The following is a 20,282-nucleotide window of genomic DNA, read 5'->3' on the forward strand; positions in this document are numbered from 1 at the left end:
CTTTGACCCAGTAAACTACAGTCCTCAATCCTCTTTCAGACCAGCACCATTGATTTAATTTCATCTTTTCAAAAAATAAAAAATAGAAAATTAAGGCAGTATGAAGCAAAGAGAGTAATCAGAAGGAACATGAAGTCTTTGTGATGGTCTCAGCACCGAATTAAAGGGCAGAGACTCTCCTGTCACAATGTCTTACCAAGCACAGTTAAAACAAATGTTGCTGCTTGATGTAAAAATGAGAAAAATTTTACAAACATTGGGATTATTAGATATCTGCCTTAGTGGACTCCAAATGAGAGCTTTGAGGCTGTTTCTTTTACAGAGAGATATCAGACAACTCAAAATGTTTTACAATAAGAGGCAACTTCCCTTCTTTCCATCTCCAAATATGAACACCATGTCAGAGGTGTTGGTTGTCTTCCACCCCAGGGGCACAGCTGAAGGAGAAGGAGCAGGGGCCATACCAGCTGCCCCTCCAAGACACTTGACAACTGAGCTGAGGGAGAAAAAAGCTGTGGGAGATTTGGGATATGACTAGAGGAAGAAGTTTAGAATGTTCAGAAAAACAAGATCAGAGCTTTATTAAAAATAAGCAGCACTTTCAAACCTTTAAGTCAAAATACATATTAAACTCACTAATTGATTAATGTTGGAGTTGGTAAGGATTTTTTTTACTAAAAAGATTATAACATCTGATCAAAGTTGAGTGTGAGGAAATGGCAATGACTGGTTTCTCCTCCTTTCACTGGTATGAAGCACAGCAACTTCTCTTCTAACCCGGATTCATGAGATAAGAAGAAAAAAGAAAGGACCACCTGATTTGAGATACCAACCCCATCTCATTGCCCTGAGACCTCTATGCATGAATCTGTCCCATGCCAGAGGGAGGGCATAAAGTTGGGAGGGCATAAATTGGAGGGCATAAATTTTTTGTCAGTATGAATCAAGGCAGGACATCATGTGAGGATTTTATGCTATGATACAACCACTTATAGATACATACAGACCTTGCTTGTTCCCCTAGAGTATTTTCTGCACACACATAATTGAAGAAATAATAGTAAAAATCTCCAGCATCTGTTGGGTCCAAAAGAAACAATTTCTAACATTCCCAGTCTTCAATTATCCTCTTATTGTAAGGCATAAACCACCCTGTGCTATTGGGAAAGTCAGGACATTCAATAAGAGTGTGCCCTGCCAAAGCTGATATAAATTCTCATTCACATATTATCTTGTCTCTGTGTAAACCCATGGGCTTTTTTCCATTATGGGCTGCCTTCCAACTGTCGCACTAGCTAGCAAGAAGCTGAATTCTTAAAAATATTGACAAGGAACATGTCAATGCCCATATGTACTAATACCAAGCAGATCTCATTCCAAAGGCACGTTTTTAAACAGAACATACTTGCTGGAAAGCCTCTTGGAACAGATGGGGCTATTCTCTATCCAATGCTGGGCACTGGGGCCAAGGACCTGAGCCCCTTCATCCCCAAGCTAATCATCCAACAATCTAATGACTTCAGCAGATACAAAATGGCTCCAGAGGCCATATATCTACTAGTGGACACACATAGGCAATCCCTGATGATTTCCATGGCATATTGCTATTTTTTACATCCTCTTAATTTTTCAAGTGTGAAGAGAAGTTATCTAAGAGGCCGACAAAGTGTGACTAAAGGATCAATTTCACACAGATTTTTGCAGCATGAGATGTATTTGTATGAAGACCTGGCATTATATCCTGACATCTCCCTGGAGACTCGTCTACAAATGCTCCTGAGCAACACCTTTTCCTGAAACATTTTGTAGAGTTTTATTGTACAGCTAAAAACTGTCTGGAACAAATCATATTCTGTCCCTTCCCTATAACTGTGGCTGGATTCCACAGCCTATAGAACCACCCAGAATTTCTATGTCTCAGTTTTGAACTTTTTAAATCTACACCAACCTACCCCAGTTTTGCTGGTCCTGACAGCTTAAGTATCCCTGGAATTTTTCTGTCCCCTTTCTCACTCTCTTGTCTGCTCTTTGTGCATGAGTGCTTCTCTCACATACCCTGTGGCTACAGCTGCATTTGCCTGTGTCACCCCTCACCAAGTACCCTCAGGATACAGCTATTATTAATTGTTTGCCATGCCTTGTACAAGGAACCCTTCTTTGAGGACAAACCCCATACTGAACCTGGACAAGACAAAGGAGGACATCAACTCCTCTCTGAGTTAGTGTTTTAAAGAGTGGGTTTCTGCAAAGAGGTTCCTCTGTACATCAGTCAAAGACTGAAAATATCTGGGAGGGTTTTGCAAGATATGAAGGAATTTGGAATGGCTCAAACAAAAAAATGGAAATGCAGTTAGTATTTTTGATTTCGGTCCTTGTGTTTGAATTATTTCATGTTTTCATCCATCATATGATGACTTTGTCAAAACAAAAAAAAATATATAAGTGTATCATCCATGGTAGTAAAACAAAATATATTTCAATGTGATCTAATGCCAAGGGGGAAATTTATCAACAAGCACAACTTTATGCTGTTGCCAAATGGCTGGTCCTGTAAGTTGTCCCAATTAAACTAACATGAACGGCTCTTTTTACACTCTTTTCTCCAATGTAAAAATAACTTAGCATAGTTTGAAATATATTTTTTCCAAATGCTTCTAAAAGGCTGAATGTATGGCAGGATCCACAGCATTTACTGGCAGCAAGAGCGATAACTGCAAAAATCTGTGTAACCACCTTTTACTTCCTGAGCTTTGAGGCCAAATTCTGCCACAAAATGAAGTGAAATGGCATGCCAGACACTCAAGAATCAAACAGTACTTGGACTGACATAGGCATCATACTCTGCAGGAAAACCTCAAAACAACTCCCCTAGCTCAGTGCCCTGCTTTGCTCATAAGTTATAATTCATAAAATTAACAATTCTGCTGTTGCTGCTTTAAAAAAAAATCCAAACTGTACTTCTGAGAGGACATATTTATTATACCTGGGCTTTGACAAAATAAAGTATTATTCACTCTTAGGTTTATATATTCTCTGAGATAATTTCAATGTGCAAAAGCAAAACCTTTCTTCAATATAGACATTTATTCTATTTACATTTCTGTCAGTCCTAGAATTCTGCAAAGAAGAATACAGTTTCCCTGGAGTATAGCCCAGTGAAGAATTGGTGAATAGTTTATATTTTATAACAGTGTCTTAAGTCTCTTTTATTAACTATGCATTTGGAATAGGACATTTCCTGAGTCCTCATTTACTGCCATGGTATTATAACATTAAGTCAAGATTTAGGTTTTTGTTTGCTTGTTGCTTTGGGAATTTTACTCATTTAAAAGTATATTGCTTTTCTACATGGAGAGGAGGAAAGAACAAAAGACTTGTGTTTTGAAAAAAGAACTAGGGTATTAGATGTTGCTTTACATGTACATGTGTAATAGAAAAATACATAAAATATGTACCACCTTGCATGTGTAATTTAATTTGTATGAGGATTTTCTATTCTCAAAAATTAATTCTATCATTCCCTTTAGTCTTCTATTAAAGAATCAATAGTAATTTTAAATCATAAAAATCACTATTACTGTAGATGTGCATGCAGAAAGAGAGTTGCACACGATCTTTTTAGCAGAAATAAATACTATGTCAGTCAAAGTAAATTTCTCTCTTGATATTTTCATTTGAGCAGAACATTTGGGAGGGTTTGGATTTGAGCATGTTGGATTTCTTTTACTTTGGATGCATTCATTTTTTTTCTTCCTTTTTCTGTAGCCTGCATTCTTTTGGAGTGTCAGGAGCTGCAATTTGTTTCACTAAAGCCAAAAATGTGGTTTTGCTTTGTATACTTAGCACTAGTTTCTATGTAAGATACACACTGGACAAATCTCAAGTAAAGGTCTCTTCCAGCAGAAGGTCAGACGCTTGGTGCCTTTTCCATATGTTCTGAACTGTGTTGCTGGCTGGCTGTGTGTTGAAAAGGAGCTTTGAGAAAGAAATCAGTCCTCCTTGCACATCTGGAAATGTTGATGGTCAGTTAGATTTTAAAGCATTATGGTCATTCTCCACAGCAAAGATTCAACATACCTTCAAGGCAAAAGCAGCGATTTCCAAATGCTCATGACATTCCAGTGGTCATTTGAAATGAAGAGAGAATGGATTTTAGAAACCTAACAAGTGACCCTACACCCCTCAGGGTGCTCCTGCCAGTGTCTAAACTTTTACACTGCAATTGCAGTAAAACAAAACACTTCTGTTGTTGTTTTTTAGAGTGAATTCAAATTGTCAGTATTATTTACATCACAAGGCTCATCCTGAAAAAATTAAGGAAAAAAGAAGACAGAAAAACATTCTCAGGCAAGAAGTGAGGCCTGTTTTCCTTAAGAAAAGGAACAAACAAATTGAGCTCTATGTTCCTAGCTAAATAGAAAGATACCATGTTTTTAAAAATAAGACTATCTATGGAGACAAAACATCTCTTATGCATGAGTTTTATGTATATGGCTTTTACAAAATCTTTCTTCTCAAGAGAACACTGTATGTTTATCTGCTCTCCTGGAATAAAGAGAAGGAACATATGGTGAGCATTTTTGGACTATCAATCAAATTCTAGTTCATCAGTTAAATTTGTGCAATGGAAACACCTAAAGAGCAAGGTTGTTTTCTTATATTCTATAAGTGTAATTTGTAATATTATTTGCAATATTATTTGCTTTACTATTATTTAATTTTTACTACTACACTGGAAGTATTTTCAATTTCTCAGTGTGAGACTTTTACCATCTGACATCCCTGAAATAACTGTTTTCCTGAAAAGAATGGATAAACACCCCTAAAAATCAAGCTCCCCTACATCTGCATGCATAATTGCAGAGATAGTAAAAATAAATTCTCACCTTTGTTAACTGTTGACTTAGTTAACTGACTAAAAACCCTCTGTACTTTCCCAAAGATGTTGTATTTCACACCAGGATTGGTGATTCTCACTTCCTTTTGCTTGGCCTCCTTGTTGGGTTCTTTTGTGTTTGACATTTAAGTGATATTCCTGAAAAGATTTTGTCTTAGTCTGAATTTATTTGCAGTAAATTTGTCCATCTGATTTTTCAGTATCAAGAGACCTACAAATGAGTATAGAGCTGCCATGCTACATGAGATCAATGGCTATAATTTGCAGTCAAATGAAGTGAGATAACTGCAACACAACCAGGTGTTTTGGGAGTGGGCTGAATCCCACACCCTGAGAGATGTGAGGTGTTCGCTCACACTGCCTCTGCTTGCTACCAGTATTATATTCCCCATATGTAAGATAAATTCTCTTAAACCTTCTTACAATTTAGATATGGGCAGGTCTTGCTGGCTTGAGGTCTAATTCAGAATTTGACTTGTGGAAATCTCGATGCATTGGATTAAGTGCTGCTGACTTGCCACACTGTGGAGAAGTTTATAAGGCTCATCTTCCCCTGTAAGTTTAACAGGTAGCCTGAAACGAGACATGGAGGCTCTGCTAGCTGGCCATGGCTGCAAACAGTGGAGCAGAACCCTACTGTGTAGGCAATCTCTTTGGCTTCAGCATTAATACATGAAAAGCTGGCTTGAAAAGCATCCAAACCCTATATAGTCTTCCATTTGTGCCACTTCCAGTGGGCATAAATTCCAGGTGCAGGTTTCCTAAGGCACAGTGTTTCCTTTGGATCATGGAGCAGAAAGGTAATGTCAGGTCCAGACTTGAAAGACTAACTCCCCCCTCTTTTTTAAAGACCCTGGTTTAAGGGTCAGGCTTTCTTGTTCTTCTCTCCATTTCCATTTTTATATATTAAATAATTACCTATTAAAAAAAAAGTTTACAGAATGTTTAGAAATATCTAAAGATAGCACTCAAATTATCAAATAAACTGTTCAAACACTGTGTAAACTATATTTTAAAGTTACCAGTTGTAGTAAATAATTTGGAAAATAGATAAACAAGATGGTTATTTTTTCAGCATGCTAGGCCAATTGTTTGTGAAACATTCTTCAAAACCTCTTGAGAAAATGCTGAGGGACATCATGGAGCAGCAAGGAAGCATGAGGCTCCACATGGCAGACAGAGTGGAAGATGACACCAGCAAGATTCTCTAGAGCAGTGGCTTTGGGGTCTGAGCCCAGACCAGAAATTGCAAAAGAAACCTCTGGCAAATCAAGGGGGAAAAGTCCAGTAAATTCATCTGAGAGCAGATCTTTCCCAATGCTAAAACTAGCTATGTAGGGTATGGTTTGGGTGGTGGTGAGGTAGAAAGAAGCTCACTCTGAACCCCAGTGACCAGCTTTGGCCTGTGTGACTTTCAGAGCTGGTGTGTCCAGTCTAGATGTGCCTACAGCAGAAGCCATGGGGTAGGGATGGTCATGGCATCCTGTAGGTATTCCCAGAGGCTTGCATTTCAGGTGAGCTCTTCCTTTACAGCTATTGATTGATTTTAAGGGGCTTTAGTGTAATAGGCTTAGCTCTGGCCATGTTTAATCCATTAATCTTTTCAACATCCATTACTTTGCTAAGAGGCAAGGCAAATTCAGGACGACAGTGGAAAGGAAACCACATTCAAGTAATAATTGTTTCCATGTCAAAGATGGAGCATGAAGCTAATCTGCATAAAGCTAAGGGATTCCTTTCCTTTTAAGTCCTTTTAAGTTTAGTATAACCAGGAACACTGTTAATATCTCAGGCATTACTTTATCTCAGATATGGCACATAGATCTGAGCTTAATTAAGAGCAATTAATTTTCAGCTCTGATTCATGTCTGGGATTTCCTGAGTGTCCAGCATCTCCAGCTGGACTAGCCTTGTCACTGGCCACCCTGGTGCCAAAGCCATTGCTACTGGCACACGAGGTGAAGGGCCAGCAGGTAAATTCTTGAGAGATGGATGGGATTTCCAAATATAACTCTGGGAAATTTCTTATTATTAAGGATCTAACCATTTAACAAAGAGCAGCTGACTGATACTAATCGCAGCGAAGTAAACAGGCAATGCTCTTGATTACAGTGTAGCGCCTGTGCTGACTCAGGGCTTGTAAATGTGTTTTGCTCAGACCTTGTTCCTTCAGCTGTACTTTACACTTCTCCTGCTGCCAGTAAAGCCCAGTTCCCTTGAGTGACATCAGCATTTATGCTAGTAAAATTGATTTTAAATTAAATTTTGTGACACAAACAGACAAAAGCAAAAGCATGAGAAGACAGAGGGCAAGACTGTGAATTCTTTATCCTGGAGGTGACTGTTGGGCACTTGTGACTTCTAGTCCCGTGCTTCCAGAGCAGGGATTGTGTGTAGGACAGGTTGGCTTCTTCATCAGGCTGTGCTCCGTGCTGCCCAGGACACGCCTGTTACACCACCATGAACTCCATCCCATGCACAAGCTCTCATCACAGCCTTGATCACTTTGGTGCTTGCGCATCAGTGTGACAAGGTGGGTATGTGCCGAAAAGTGAGACAGAAGTCAGGTTTCTCAGCACAGCAGATTGAGGGTAGGACTCTGTTCAGCTGACAAGACCAGAAGATTTGAGTTCCTTCAAACTGAGGAGAGAGCCAGATCTCAAGGGAAAGGGGGAACAGAAAGTGGTAGGGCTTTTGCTTCTTTGTCTCTTGCCATCCTTGAAAAGAGGGAAGCAGCTTCCAGTGCTTTGCAAAGGGGTATCATGCCCATGGCGGTCACATGCACAATGTGAGCCTCAGCGTACTTGGTATTCCAGGGGATTTCAGCAGAGGAATTTCTAGTCCTGGGTCTAAGTTCAGCCAAAGCCCTGGGCACAACTGGAAAGCACAGTAGCCCTAAGTGCAGGGAGAACCTAAAGAAAAGGCCTATATGATTGGATTGCTTCTAGGCTGGGAGACTAGCTGAGCAGGATCTTTATTGTATTGGACTTGGGCTTCCCATAAATGTCCCACATCCTACTCAAGTTGTAAGAGTTCTTCCACTGATCTGACCATAAGAGACTTGTCTAAGACAGAACAAGCCACTCTTGCCTCATCAGTTCCTGTGATGCCCAGCACAGTTGGTGGTCCTTTCTCTCTGGGCTGAGTGGGACAAGTTGCTGTGGCTGGGTATTGTAAGAGGCACACTACTCACTCATGGAGGCATCACACAAAATCCCCAGCACCACAATGAGGAGCAGAAAAAGCTAACTTACATGTCTCAGTCCAGCTCCAGAACAGGCAACATGTCCCACCAAACCAATGGAAGAGGATCATTATCACCTCATACCTGAGGCCCATTCCTGTATCCTGACCACAGTACAGCCCATCCTTGCAGAAAACCACCCCTGCATTCCAGTGCATGAGAAAAAGACACTATGTGACTAGCATTGTTGTGTTTCTACTTTGACAGGAGAACAAACACCTCCAAAGTATGGTAAAAACTCCAGGATCAACAGTGCTTCTTTCTGTGAGCTGGGAAGAAGTCCACATACCTCACACTCAATCCGTGTCAAACAAAACTTCATTTACAACAATGCAGCACCATTTCTTGTTTCTCTGAGTGCAACAAGGTTTCTATTTGCTTCATTATCAGATGTTATTTCTTTGCTTTGATAAAGGATTTTTGTCTTTAACTCTGATGTAGCAGCATTATACCCATTTCACACTTGCACTCTTCAAGAGAGATTTCTTATAACTCTTAGGGCCTGGAGAATTGTGGCTGCTCCAATTTTTGATTTGTCAGTGTTATATATCCATTTAGTTTAGCTGTGTTTCAGACACCTCATACAAAACCCACAGGCATTTGATAATTGAAACAGTTACAGAATTCAAAAGTTGTAATACCTTCTTGAAAAAATACATCACTGAATTTTGTCAGTGCTTGACTATTAGCCATTATCTTTCTAGCTGGGTGCCAAAAATTTTAAAGAACATATCATATCAACAAATTAATCTGGCAGTAATTTTTAATAGTCATTAATTCAATGTTTCATTGACAAAGCACTGAAAAAATGATGAGACATTCCATCAGTAGTTACAAAAACATTCATCCTTTAACAAGGACACATTAGTTAGCCAGCCAGCTTTGAAAATAGATTGACTGTAGCTGGTTTTTAAAACAGTTCTGAAAAGACTGTGAGCACATCTGCTGCATGTTAAACTGGAAAAATCTGACACCTGAAGAACTGTTACTCTACAACATAAGGACTGTCAGACCCTGCAATATATCCCACACCAAGAACTCTGTGCGATGTAAAGCAGGTTATGTCAGACTCGAGAAGCAATGTTGGGCTCTGGATAGAGCATACAGCAGAAATTTGACATACTGTTTAGAGGGAGCACAGGCAAAGCAGCTTGCTCAAGCTGTGACTTCTGATGCAGGAATTAAGATTTAGAAACAATCTGTGACCCATTAACTTATGCCAATGGGGAAAAGGGTCCTGTGTCCCTGTTCCTGCTTTGCACTGACTGCTGTATGAAGCCTCTGCACCTCCTTCTGTAGGCAGTGGGGGTGGGGAGCTGGCTCCTGGGTGGGAAGCTGGCTGGGCCAGCAAGTCGGCAGGTCCTCCTCAAGTCATGCAGGGAGCTGGCAGGGCTGCCTTCCCCTAGAGAAGGGGATCTGGGAAGCAGATATGATTCAGCTGCTAATGATTGAGCTGTACCTAAAACAGAGCTTGTAGTAGAGCTGCATTTTAACCCTTGGATTGCTGGTCTTGTAAAACATTCATGTACATCACCTGCTTCTCCCTGTAAGGGGAGAACAGTCTGTGCTGTGCACTGGGACATTGTAGGTAGGGAGGAGTCTGACAAAAGCAGGGAGCTTTAGCCTGATCTGGCCAGCAGCAGCCCAGAGCAGCTCCAGATGCCCTGCCTCTGCACCCCAGGGACAGAGCTTCCCATCTAATATCTGGGCAGCTGGTGTCTGAGCAGACCCTACCTCTTGCTGGCTTCACCCAGTGCTTCACCCAGTGCACACACTTTGAGACGCTGTAGATGACAGCCCTGAGCACCTCAGACTGTGCATGTCCCCTCCAGCAGGCAGGCAGGCAGCAGAGGAGCACAGCCCTCTCTCTGGATGGCACAGAAGGAACAAAGAGATGTGCATGGCAAGGGGTGAGCCTCCCCTCACATACTGAGGGGTTGCAATAGCCAGACAAGAGCGGTGGGAGAGAACCAGGATGGAGGTCCAGGTGTTTCCCAGAATGGGTGCCAGAAAATCCAGCTTCCCCTTGCTGATTTCTATGCTGCAGCTGCTCATCAGCAACAAATCCTGCAGCATTCAGCAAAATGGGCTTTTGAGCTCTCAAAAGAAACTTAGGAGGGAGAGAAGAAAGGGAATGGAGTCTTCTGAGGGTAGCCCAACTTTGTTCTGGTTTTACTGAAGTGCATTTTGGGACAAGAAGGCTGAACAGAGGACAGAGCCTTGACCACAGAATAGCTAAAAGCCCTTTCACAGATTTTACAAAGGGAGTGGTCTGGGAAAGTTTTAGAAAATGAGAAAATTATGCAACTTTCTCTAGAGCTGGAAAATACTAAAATATATGTATAATGTGTATTGACGATAATGATTGTTGTTTGTGACTCATCAGCCACATAAACTTCTGTTACCTCAAATCTTCCATGAAATGGGGGGAAAGAAAAACAGGGAAAGTCATCAACAAAGATTTGTTTTGTGTGTATTTTGTTTCTTCTGTCTTTTCCAGTCTTTCTGCTCTAGGTCCTGTACACAGAACTGTATAATTAAATGGAAATACTTGTCACGAAAATACTACAGCAGGCTAGAAGCCATCTACTGCAATGCCTAAAGACCTCTTAGAGGATTAAAGGTAGGTCAGGGAAGCACAGCTTTGTTTAGTTCTGTTTTCATTGTGTGCAAATTACAATTTGCTTCCATATTTTTTTTCTTGATTGCTTTCTTTGGGTGGTTTGTTCCTAGTACGTCCTGGGGCTTTTTGCTTCTCCTAAGTAACACCTGCTGTTGAGAAATCTCTGTAACATACATGCTACACTCCTGTGCTTAAGTACTCATTAAGTCTAATGGAAATCATTTGCTTTGGGTGGTCCTCACTGCATACACTAATTTCCATACAGTACTCGACAAGAAGCCAAGAATAGAGCAGGCCCCACAAAATGTGCTCTGCCAAGCAAGCCTGTTAACAGGGTTTTGAACAAGCCAATGCTCTGTTAAGATCAATGGTTTGGTTACAGGGATATCCTATGTATGTTCCTGCCAGTCACAGATTGCTACGTGTAGATGTTAACCCAGTAAGAAAGAGTGCAGTCTGCCAGGATATTGGCTGCAGAAAAGCTGTCCTGGGGCTGTGCTGCTCTGGCACCAGGAAGGAGTGAGGAGCCCACAGCAAGCCAAGTGGGCTGGAACAGCAGATAGCACAAGTGCCAAACTTCTTAACAGGGAGAAGCTCTGGGGAAGCTGAGTCTCTCCAACATAGCTTTTTCCCTCCCCAACGTTACTTTCAGTCTTATCTGGCTCAGATTCAGGAACTGGTTTTCATTCAGTTATTATTTCAAGTAGGCCCAAGAGAACCTCTCAGGCATCTTAGTCATTTGTAAGCGAGCGCCCTGGGAAGGCACTGCAGAACCAAAGCACCGCGGGCACAGTGCTGAGCAGCACCCCCAGCTCAGGAGCTCTCCTGGAAGAGTCCTGCCCCACAGGAGCTGGATCAGGCAGGGAGGAGCTGGCTGTCCCTGCAAACGTGCTGAGTGTCAGCAAACCCCTTCCCATCAGGGGGCTGAGGGAAAAGCTGACACTGCCTCAACATTATCTCACTGATCAGCCGGCCCACGAGCTGCGTGGGATTTACCAGGATACAGAGCTGAGGAAAATCAGACCATGCTTAGCCAACTCAGCAAGAACACAGGAAGTTTTCAAGAGCAGAAGCCTTTTCTAAAATAGCATTATAATATGAAATATTAAAAATAGGAAATTTCTATATATGATAGTACTGGGGACTACACAGTTGCCCCTAAAATTTTCTGTCTAAACTCAGCTTCACCAAGGACATGAAAAAACTGTCCTGTTGGATGATTTGTGCTGAACTGAAACACTCCCCCTTCACAATACCCTGTGGATTTGATGTAGGCATTTGCATTTTCTCAGCAGGCTGCCTGTTACTAGTGCTGTTTTGCTGTCATCCCCCAGCCAAAACAGGGAAGCCATGGTCTCTTTGTGGTCACACTGTCTCACCAGCAAGGCCAGTGAAGTAGATGTGACCTTGTAATTTTCTTCTGCTCTTGCCATCGTGGAAAATAATCATACCAGACTTGTGGCCACACTGAACCACTCCTCATTTCTGATTTCTCTTCCTGAGCAGATAAGAATGACCTAGGGCCTCTTAGTGTGTTTTACATCAAAGACTGATGAAGAGTCCTGACAGCCTTGATGTCACTGCTGTAAATAAACCATTAATCACACTGCCATTCCAGGGAACAGCCTTCTCCTAGAGGGCATGAACCTCCTTCAGGTCACTAATATAAACCACATCTCCACTAATCCAGTGGGGTGGAGGTAATGTCAGGGCTTTCAAGGTGGGCTGGCTCTGTGTCAGGGGGACACTCCATTACTCTCATTGCAGAGCACAGGTCATTGTTATGGTTCCAGTGAATTGTAAATGGTCAATTAATGGAGAAAAAGCTATAATGAATTGAATAATGTGTATTGCAGAAGGAGTTACAGCAAGAAGTGGGAAGAAGAGAAGGCTGGCTGTACTGTTAAAACTTCAGTACTGCATAAAAACTTAATATAGAGGTGCAAGAGAAACAATGGTCAGTGATCTAGCAGATGACCAGAGCAGTGTGGGTCTAGTACATACTGCAGAGCCTAATATCATGAATAACAAAAATTATTAAAAACTGATCTAATTTTAAAACCCATGCCAGGCCACTCTCTTGTCAGCATTATTCTTCAGTAAGATTACCAGTGGAAATAGCATATTTTATACATATAAACAAGCATTAAAGGTATATAAAATGCATGTTACTATAGATAATACATTATAGGTATTATATATTTACACACACATATACATATATACCAAAATAGCATATTAGTGAGGTTTAGAAATACAACTAAAACCAAAATCAGTCAAACCTGTACTCTGCAGCTGAATTGTTCAGTTATTATGGGTGAGCTGCAAACAGAAATCTGGCCTTCTGGCAGAGTAGCTTTTGCAATGGGAACGGCCTCATTAAGCATAACCATCTACATGTCCCAGTGAAAAAGCAGCATAAAAATAATGATACAACAGAGCTGATTGCTGCCTCCCTGTTTTAGAGACTCCTGAGGGCAGCCTGTAATTCCCAGAAGTTATTCAAAGTAGCCCTAAATCAGAGAGCTCAGGGCTACTTTAAACTACAGTAATTCATTTTTTCATACAATAAATTATATTTTTTTTAAGTGGTCCCAAGGGCATGTGAGCCAGAAAGCACTGGCCACTTTCACACACTCCCTCCACACCACAGCCTGGCACAGAGACTGCTAACACAGCTTTCTGTGGCCAGAAGAAACCCCCGCACTTTCCCTCTGGAGGCTGAGCCTAAGCTTTAGGGTTGTGCACTGTGGTTTACGTGTTCAGTCCAGACAGCACAGCTTTGAAGCCACACTCAAAAAGCCTCTGCAGAGCAGTGATGGCAGTGAGTGGCTGCAGGGAGTTCAGGAACATCACATCCCTCCTCTTGGAAGGATCTCTGTGATACAGATAAGAGGGGGTTCACATCATCCCCCAGGCCTCCCCCAGCTTCACCAGCTGTGCTGGTTTTAGGACTCCCAAATGAAATACAATATCTCACAACCTGACTTCTCTAAATACCTTAAAACCTGACACTTCCTAACCCAGGTGAACATAAAGCTGGATCTTCACAACACATGTTACTCTCCAAAGGCAGATTCCTCACAAGGAAACCACCCCACTGGTCTGCTCTGCATGGCAGACAAGGTGCTACGAAAGCCCAAGTTCTCATCAGCACCACAAATACAGCTAATAAACTACTAACCCCTCAGGCAACTAAATCACAACTCTGCTGGACTCTATCTATTTAAAACACAGTCTGGGTCAGGACTAAAATTGTGAACTTCCCCAGCTAAAAATTTGGGTGATCCTCACTTGCCTTATAACAAAACAAACCAGGGAGTGTAGGGGTGTCTGTGTTAGTATAAGCCTGTCTGCAAAAGCCTGGCTCCTTTGCTTGATGCCTTAACCAGGACCAGAAGAGGAGATTACTAACTTGGAGTGGAGTTTCTTAAGAGAAAAATGAACTAAAGAAATGTTTTACTCTGCCGAAGCACGGATTTTCTTTGGAGAACAAAACACTGCTATTTAAAAATGTCTTTTGCAAACCAAGGGTCATGAGTTTCCAAGCTGTCAAAAGAATGCCTCTCATTATAACCATACGTAGGTCAGGATTCAGCACTGTCCAACAGGAGATTCATGAGCTGGGCCTCCCACAAGCATCCTTGGGGAGATGAGCACAAGGTAAGCCGCCTTCCACTTCTGTCAACAGAAGCTCAGCTGCATTCTCCCAAGCCTCATGCCACAGTCTGCATATGCAGTTTTTCAATACAATATTCATTTCAATTTTCATTTGTAATTTTGTTTATATACCTACTTTGAGTGTTTTCTATGCACCTCCAGCATAATCTTCCATATTTAAACTCAAGTTACAGGCCTGAATCCCTCTCCAGCAACATTTTTTAAGTAGCAACAGTTAGATAAAGGTATATAATTTTGAATTTTGCCTTTTTGCATTTTCTTAAGGAATATTTGTTTTGAAGGATATAGTTCATAAACTAAGGAACAAAAATGTGCATTTAAACCACATTTCATCTAATTAAGAAGACTTTAAAAGTCAATTTGTTTTAAATAAAAACACCTGGCTGATCTGCCCAATACATAGATTTAAAGGTATTCTGACAGCCTGGGACAATAAAAGAGTATTAGCTTTATTACTACCTACATTAGGCTGAAATAAAGTTTCAGAATGTACCTGGACAGAAGATACCCATGAATTCTCAAGAAGAAGAGATAAGCACATATTACTGCTTCTTCTGAAGAGACTGATATTTATGTGTGCGTTTCTGGAGTTGCCAATGAGCACTTTGGTAAAAACAAACCGAGAAAATACACACATGGTCCGTACCCAAAAGTCCTCAACTCCTGTGTGGAGTGAGACCCTCTGTGTCTCACCACACCTATCAGTGCAGGCTTGCCACCACCCCTCCTATCCTGCCCACTCCCCTGTGCCCTGTCACAGCCTTCCAGAGAGGCACCAGTGGGGTCTGCAGCTAAGGGAGGCTGGGTTTGCTCTTCAGCTGTCCTGCACATCCTTCCTTGTTGCTGGGCCTGGACACAAGCGGCTGCTTCCCTTTTATGTCTTCCCTTTCCTGAAGAAAATGCAACAGCTCAGCATGGGAAAATAGGCAGCAGGACCTGCTGGTGATCCTAAGCTGCTCCCAGCAGCCTGATACCCCCCCACACCCTGGCTGATCTTTCATGGTGCCTAAACTGGTCCCAGCACACTTGGCTTTCCTTTCCAAGCTACCAAATAGAATTTGCAGCCCTGAAGCAGTCTGAAAGTTAAGAGGCTGTTTCAGATGATGTAGCCATCCATGGTCACTGGGAAGGCTCCACAGTTCCCTTCCAGTCCAGGGGAGAGCAATTGCTTGTAAAAAAATGTATAGTGTTTAGCATTGACTAAGAATGCCTCAGTCTGGTGCGTTTTCTACAGTGTATCAGAAAAAAAAATCTTTCTTCTAAACAAAAGGGAAACTAAGTCTAATCAATGCATTTCAATACCCTTAAAATGTAACACTGATTTGTGAAGGCTAGTTGGGGTACTCAGCATTAAAGATTAACATTACCTTATTAACAGGACTTCTTACGTAATATGCAAGGAAATATGTATTTCTCAAAATTATAATTTACTTCCAATCTACATTCTACATAATGTGGTAAAATGCTGCATTTAAAGCATAGGGGTAAGGGAAAACCCCATGTGGAAGTACACAGGACTGAAGCCTAAGTCTGCAAAATTTCAGAGACACAAAAGCACCACATGTTGACATAAATTTTTTTTCTGATGCTTGCAAGTGTAATAGATCTTTAGCTTTGCTGATGAGCAAAACTGTACACAGAAACTTGAAACTGTTTCAGAATTATTGTTAATTACAAAGCCCTTGAAAATGCCTGTGAGCAAACCAGGTCCATTTTATTTATTTTACTTTTGTTATACAATGTGTGTTATCATGAACAGTAATTGTTCTCCCAAAACAGACTTTCTGCTAGTTGAAATACACAGCCTCTCTTCCCAACCTACAATTTGTATTAAAGAATGGACATATTTAAAATTAATCAGGCCACATTTTGCATCTATTTCTGTAAGTGCTGCTGGCTATTGCACCGCTGTAACACATCATCAAGGAAATGGCCAGTGGGAACAAGAGTTCTGCAGATTGACAAGACAAGCAACTTTTATTAAATGCAAACTGTCAACTTTTGTACTTTAGATAAACACTTAGATTTAGGAGGGTCAGGGAAAGGCAGAAGGTGTCAGCAGACAGATTTGAAGGTCTCTGGGACTTTTCAAGAGATTTATAAGTTGACTTTTGTTTAACTGCTTGGTTTTTAAGCATTTTGGTTTCTTTGAGGTATTCAAAACCAAGCTGACATACCTTCTAATTTTGCTGTGTGCTGACTATGAAAGTTTAATAAAAACACTGCAAATTTTCACTGTTCTCAGTGATTTAGCAGGAAATCTCAATAATCTTATTGGTAAAATGACCTAGAAACAGCCTTTGATCTGCAGTCTATGTATGCATCATAAAAACACAGAAACGCAGCACAAAATGCTGCAACAAAGACTTGGGGTTTTTGAGTCAGCAGGCTGCAGTACATTTTGTGTGTAATGAAATGATCATTGCTCTTCCACATTGATAAAGCAGTTGGATCAAACTTCTCCTCACCTATGGGTAGGGGGAGAGGCTGCTGTTCTCTACTCAAGCACATTTATGCTGTCTGCCCAGAACTGATTCTGGCTCTAGGGAGAGCCTGTGGCAACAGAGCAGTTCTTACTTTGCCACCTATGTGAGAGACACGGTCAGCCAACTGCTGCTGAGGGAAAGGCAGATGCATGGGGTGCAGGAACATCTCTGTCCACCCACACTCAGCCGTCCTTGTCCTTCCTCCTGCAGTGTGTCCCGTGCAAGGGGGTAGGTGCCAGGGCTCATCCTGAGGCAGGGAAAATCATCGCTCCTCGTGCTGCTCAGAAGCCTTGGGGCAGTGTGGGAACACTGCTGCCAAACAGCCTCCTTACAAATAGGAACTGGTGGCTGAAGCCCCCAGGCTCCAGCCTTTCATGTACTTCATGGAGAATCTGCTGGGAAGTAAGGAGCTCTGTTCCTAGGGGCACCATCAGCATTTCTGACCTGGGCTCTGTGCATGTCCCCACCACTGCTGTTAGACCACTTGTGATGGAAGAGTCATGGTGGAATTTTCTCTTGAAATCTCACTTTTATAAACAGCAGTGGGGAAAGTAGTTCTTTGCCTTATTATGGGAAAATGCATATGAGTAGAAGGTAGTGGGACCCACCTCCTAGAATATCATGCCCAGTGCAATATCCTATCCTTTGCTGTTGAAAGTCATTTAAAAGAACATTTTCAACATTTCTGAACTGCTAACCAGTTATAAAGGAGATTGCTAGTGGTGTTATAATAGCTGCTTACTTTTATTCATGATATCTGCTTTGCCGTATGTGTTTTCCTGCTGTTTTTGCAGAAGAGGTTATTTCCTTGACCTCCGCATGGTTTGGGGAAAAGGTTTGCATTTATATTTTCATTTTAATTTTGTTCTAGTGTTTAAAGGACAAAAATGAGACTGTAAGCTCCCTGGAGGACATTTAAGGTACAAGCTGTGAGCCAGATGCAAACTATAAAAGTCCTCAGCTGAGACTCCTTGCAGGCAGCTGTAGTAATAATCCTTGGAGGATTCAGGTCTCATTGTGCATTGAAGCCAAGCCCCTGGGATCAAGGGCGAATATTTAATGCTCTGACCCAGGGCCTCCTTGGTGGCCATGCTTATCTTAAAAGCACAGATTGTTATCCATTTGATTTTTATGCAAATTAATTTTTGTCTCCAGAACTCCTGTCCAGAGAAGACTTTCATGAGATACCATAGGCTTCTACACATAAAATAATTATGATCAAGTCTTTCTTCAAATAAATGCAGCACAGAGATGAATATGCAGATTTACTAATATTGTTGGTTTCCACCTTACATGGACTGAAATTATGGGTTTTTTCTGCATTAATCCCATGATCCATGAAAGAGATAAACCTGCTGCAATATTGCTGGAAAGTGCCCAGCCACCGCGGTATATCCAGACCACAGACAAAGCCAGAAACTCCCCATTGCAAAGTTAACATTGCTGGGTAAATGCTTTAAGTACCCAAGGACTATAAACAAAGTCCTTAGCCCAAAATGCAAACCTTAACAGGGCTCACACATTAACTGTGCAACACATACACTAAAAGAATCTGGGTACGCTCACTACTGTGAAGCAGTTTGACAGAGAGCCTCCCTGGGTTACAAACAGTCACATCCAGAGCTCTCAAGTTGCAGGAATTCATCACCACCCCAATCAAATGTGAGTTACATATCTTACATCTGCCCAGGAACTGAGGAGACGCATGATGGGGCCCTGATATGTTTTGTATGAGAGTAGGTGTTTAAGGAAACAAGAAAAAGAAGTAGCAACAAATGTAAAGAGGAAGACAAAGAGAGACCAAAGACTCTCAGATACAAAAAATTATTAATAGGACAGCCCTTGGTTTTGGGTCAGGTGCTGGGTCAATAAAGTTTGGGCTGTTTCATCCCATGTGTGTCTGCAGGACTTCTGTGAATGCCTTGGAAACTAAAAGGACTGTGGTTAAGACATCCATGTCTATCATCACCATTGTGACCCACAACCTGGAATACCCTGCATTTTTGATCACCAGCTGAGATTGAAAGCAACTCCATGTGAAGAGACAAAGGTAATTCCTGATGGGTCCTTTTCATAGTTCCAGAAGTCTGCAATAGCTACTAGATACATTAAAAAATTCTTTCTTCATTCAGGATACTTTCGCACATGTTATAGATGTGTAACTTAAGTGTTACAAGGAGTCATGGCTTGCATTTTAACTTGAAGCACTGGAGCTGTCTCAGCTCACAATAATTTTCAAAGACTATTGGTATAAAATAACATTTTAAGATAGTTCATAGGTAATTTCAAAGCTCTGTGCTATATAGAAATAGAAATTAATAGGCTTTGGATGTCTAATTCATTTAAGTGCTTTTCTTGCAAGTCTGTTGATGTCAGTCCTGTTAGGCCTATTGCTGAGGAAAAATTATCTGTGTTCATTTAAATGTTAAGAGAGGTTCAGTGCTGAAAACTGTTTAATTGCATTAGACAGATGATACCAATTAGAATTTATACATAAATCAGAGGCAGAGTTAAATTCAAAAATTAACAGATTTTGTTTAGATGGCTGTGACCATGTTACTGCTTACTACAAGAAGGGGTTTTTTTCATTCAATAATTTTATTTGTTTGTACTGGCACAATGTTTTCAGCACAGGATCTATCACTATATCCAAGTCATCTATTAACTTCATCCACTTTCTCAGATGTTTATAGTTCCCTATCCTATATTGAGTGAAAAATGGACACCCAAGACACAGGGTGACCTGAGCAGACCTAATGTTTGATTGCCTCCATCCCAGTTTGTGGGTGAGAGCTGGTGTTAACTGCCAAAGTCTAATACACAGCTTGTAATTGATTTCCATTTGACCTGCAGTGTTTAACTTTGTTCATCAATGAGTTTCTGGATCATCTTTGTTGTTTGTTTGTTAGTGAGTGAGGTCAGTGCACCACATGTAGACCTGGGTCCACAGGAGGTCACTGGCAACTATCACCACTGGGAAACACCACAAAATTCAAAAGATGCCAAAATGAAAAAATAATTCCTAATAAAAACGAACAAATTTGTCTTCATTATTTTATTTGACAAGTATTTTTGAATCTACAGAGACTTTGGATTTCAGAGAGAAATCTGGGAAGACTTTGTGCTGGTGATATAGCAGCTCTGTTGTCCATACGTGTCCTTAAATAAACATAGTATTAACAACCGATATGATTATGCCTTTAGTAAGCACTCTAGGAATAAAGATTTCTGAGCAAGCACAACAGTATGCTCACAGGAGCCTGTTCTGTCACCTACATATTGTCCTCCCCTGTGCAAAGTTGAAGGTTCTTTCATGTAGTCAAGGTAAATAATATCAAGGGGAAATTATCT

This window comes from Taeniopygia guttata, chromosome 4 (genome assembly GCF_048771995.1).
Source record: "Taeniopygia guttata chromosome 4, bTaeGut7.mat, whole genome shotgun sequence".
NCBI lineage: Eukaryota > Metazoa > Chordata > Aves > Passeriformes > Estrildidae > Taeniopygia > Taeniopygia guttata.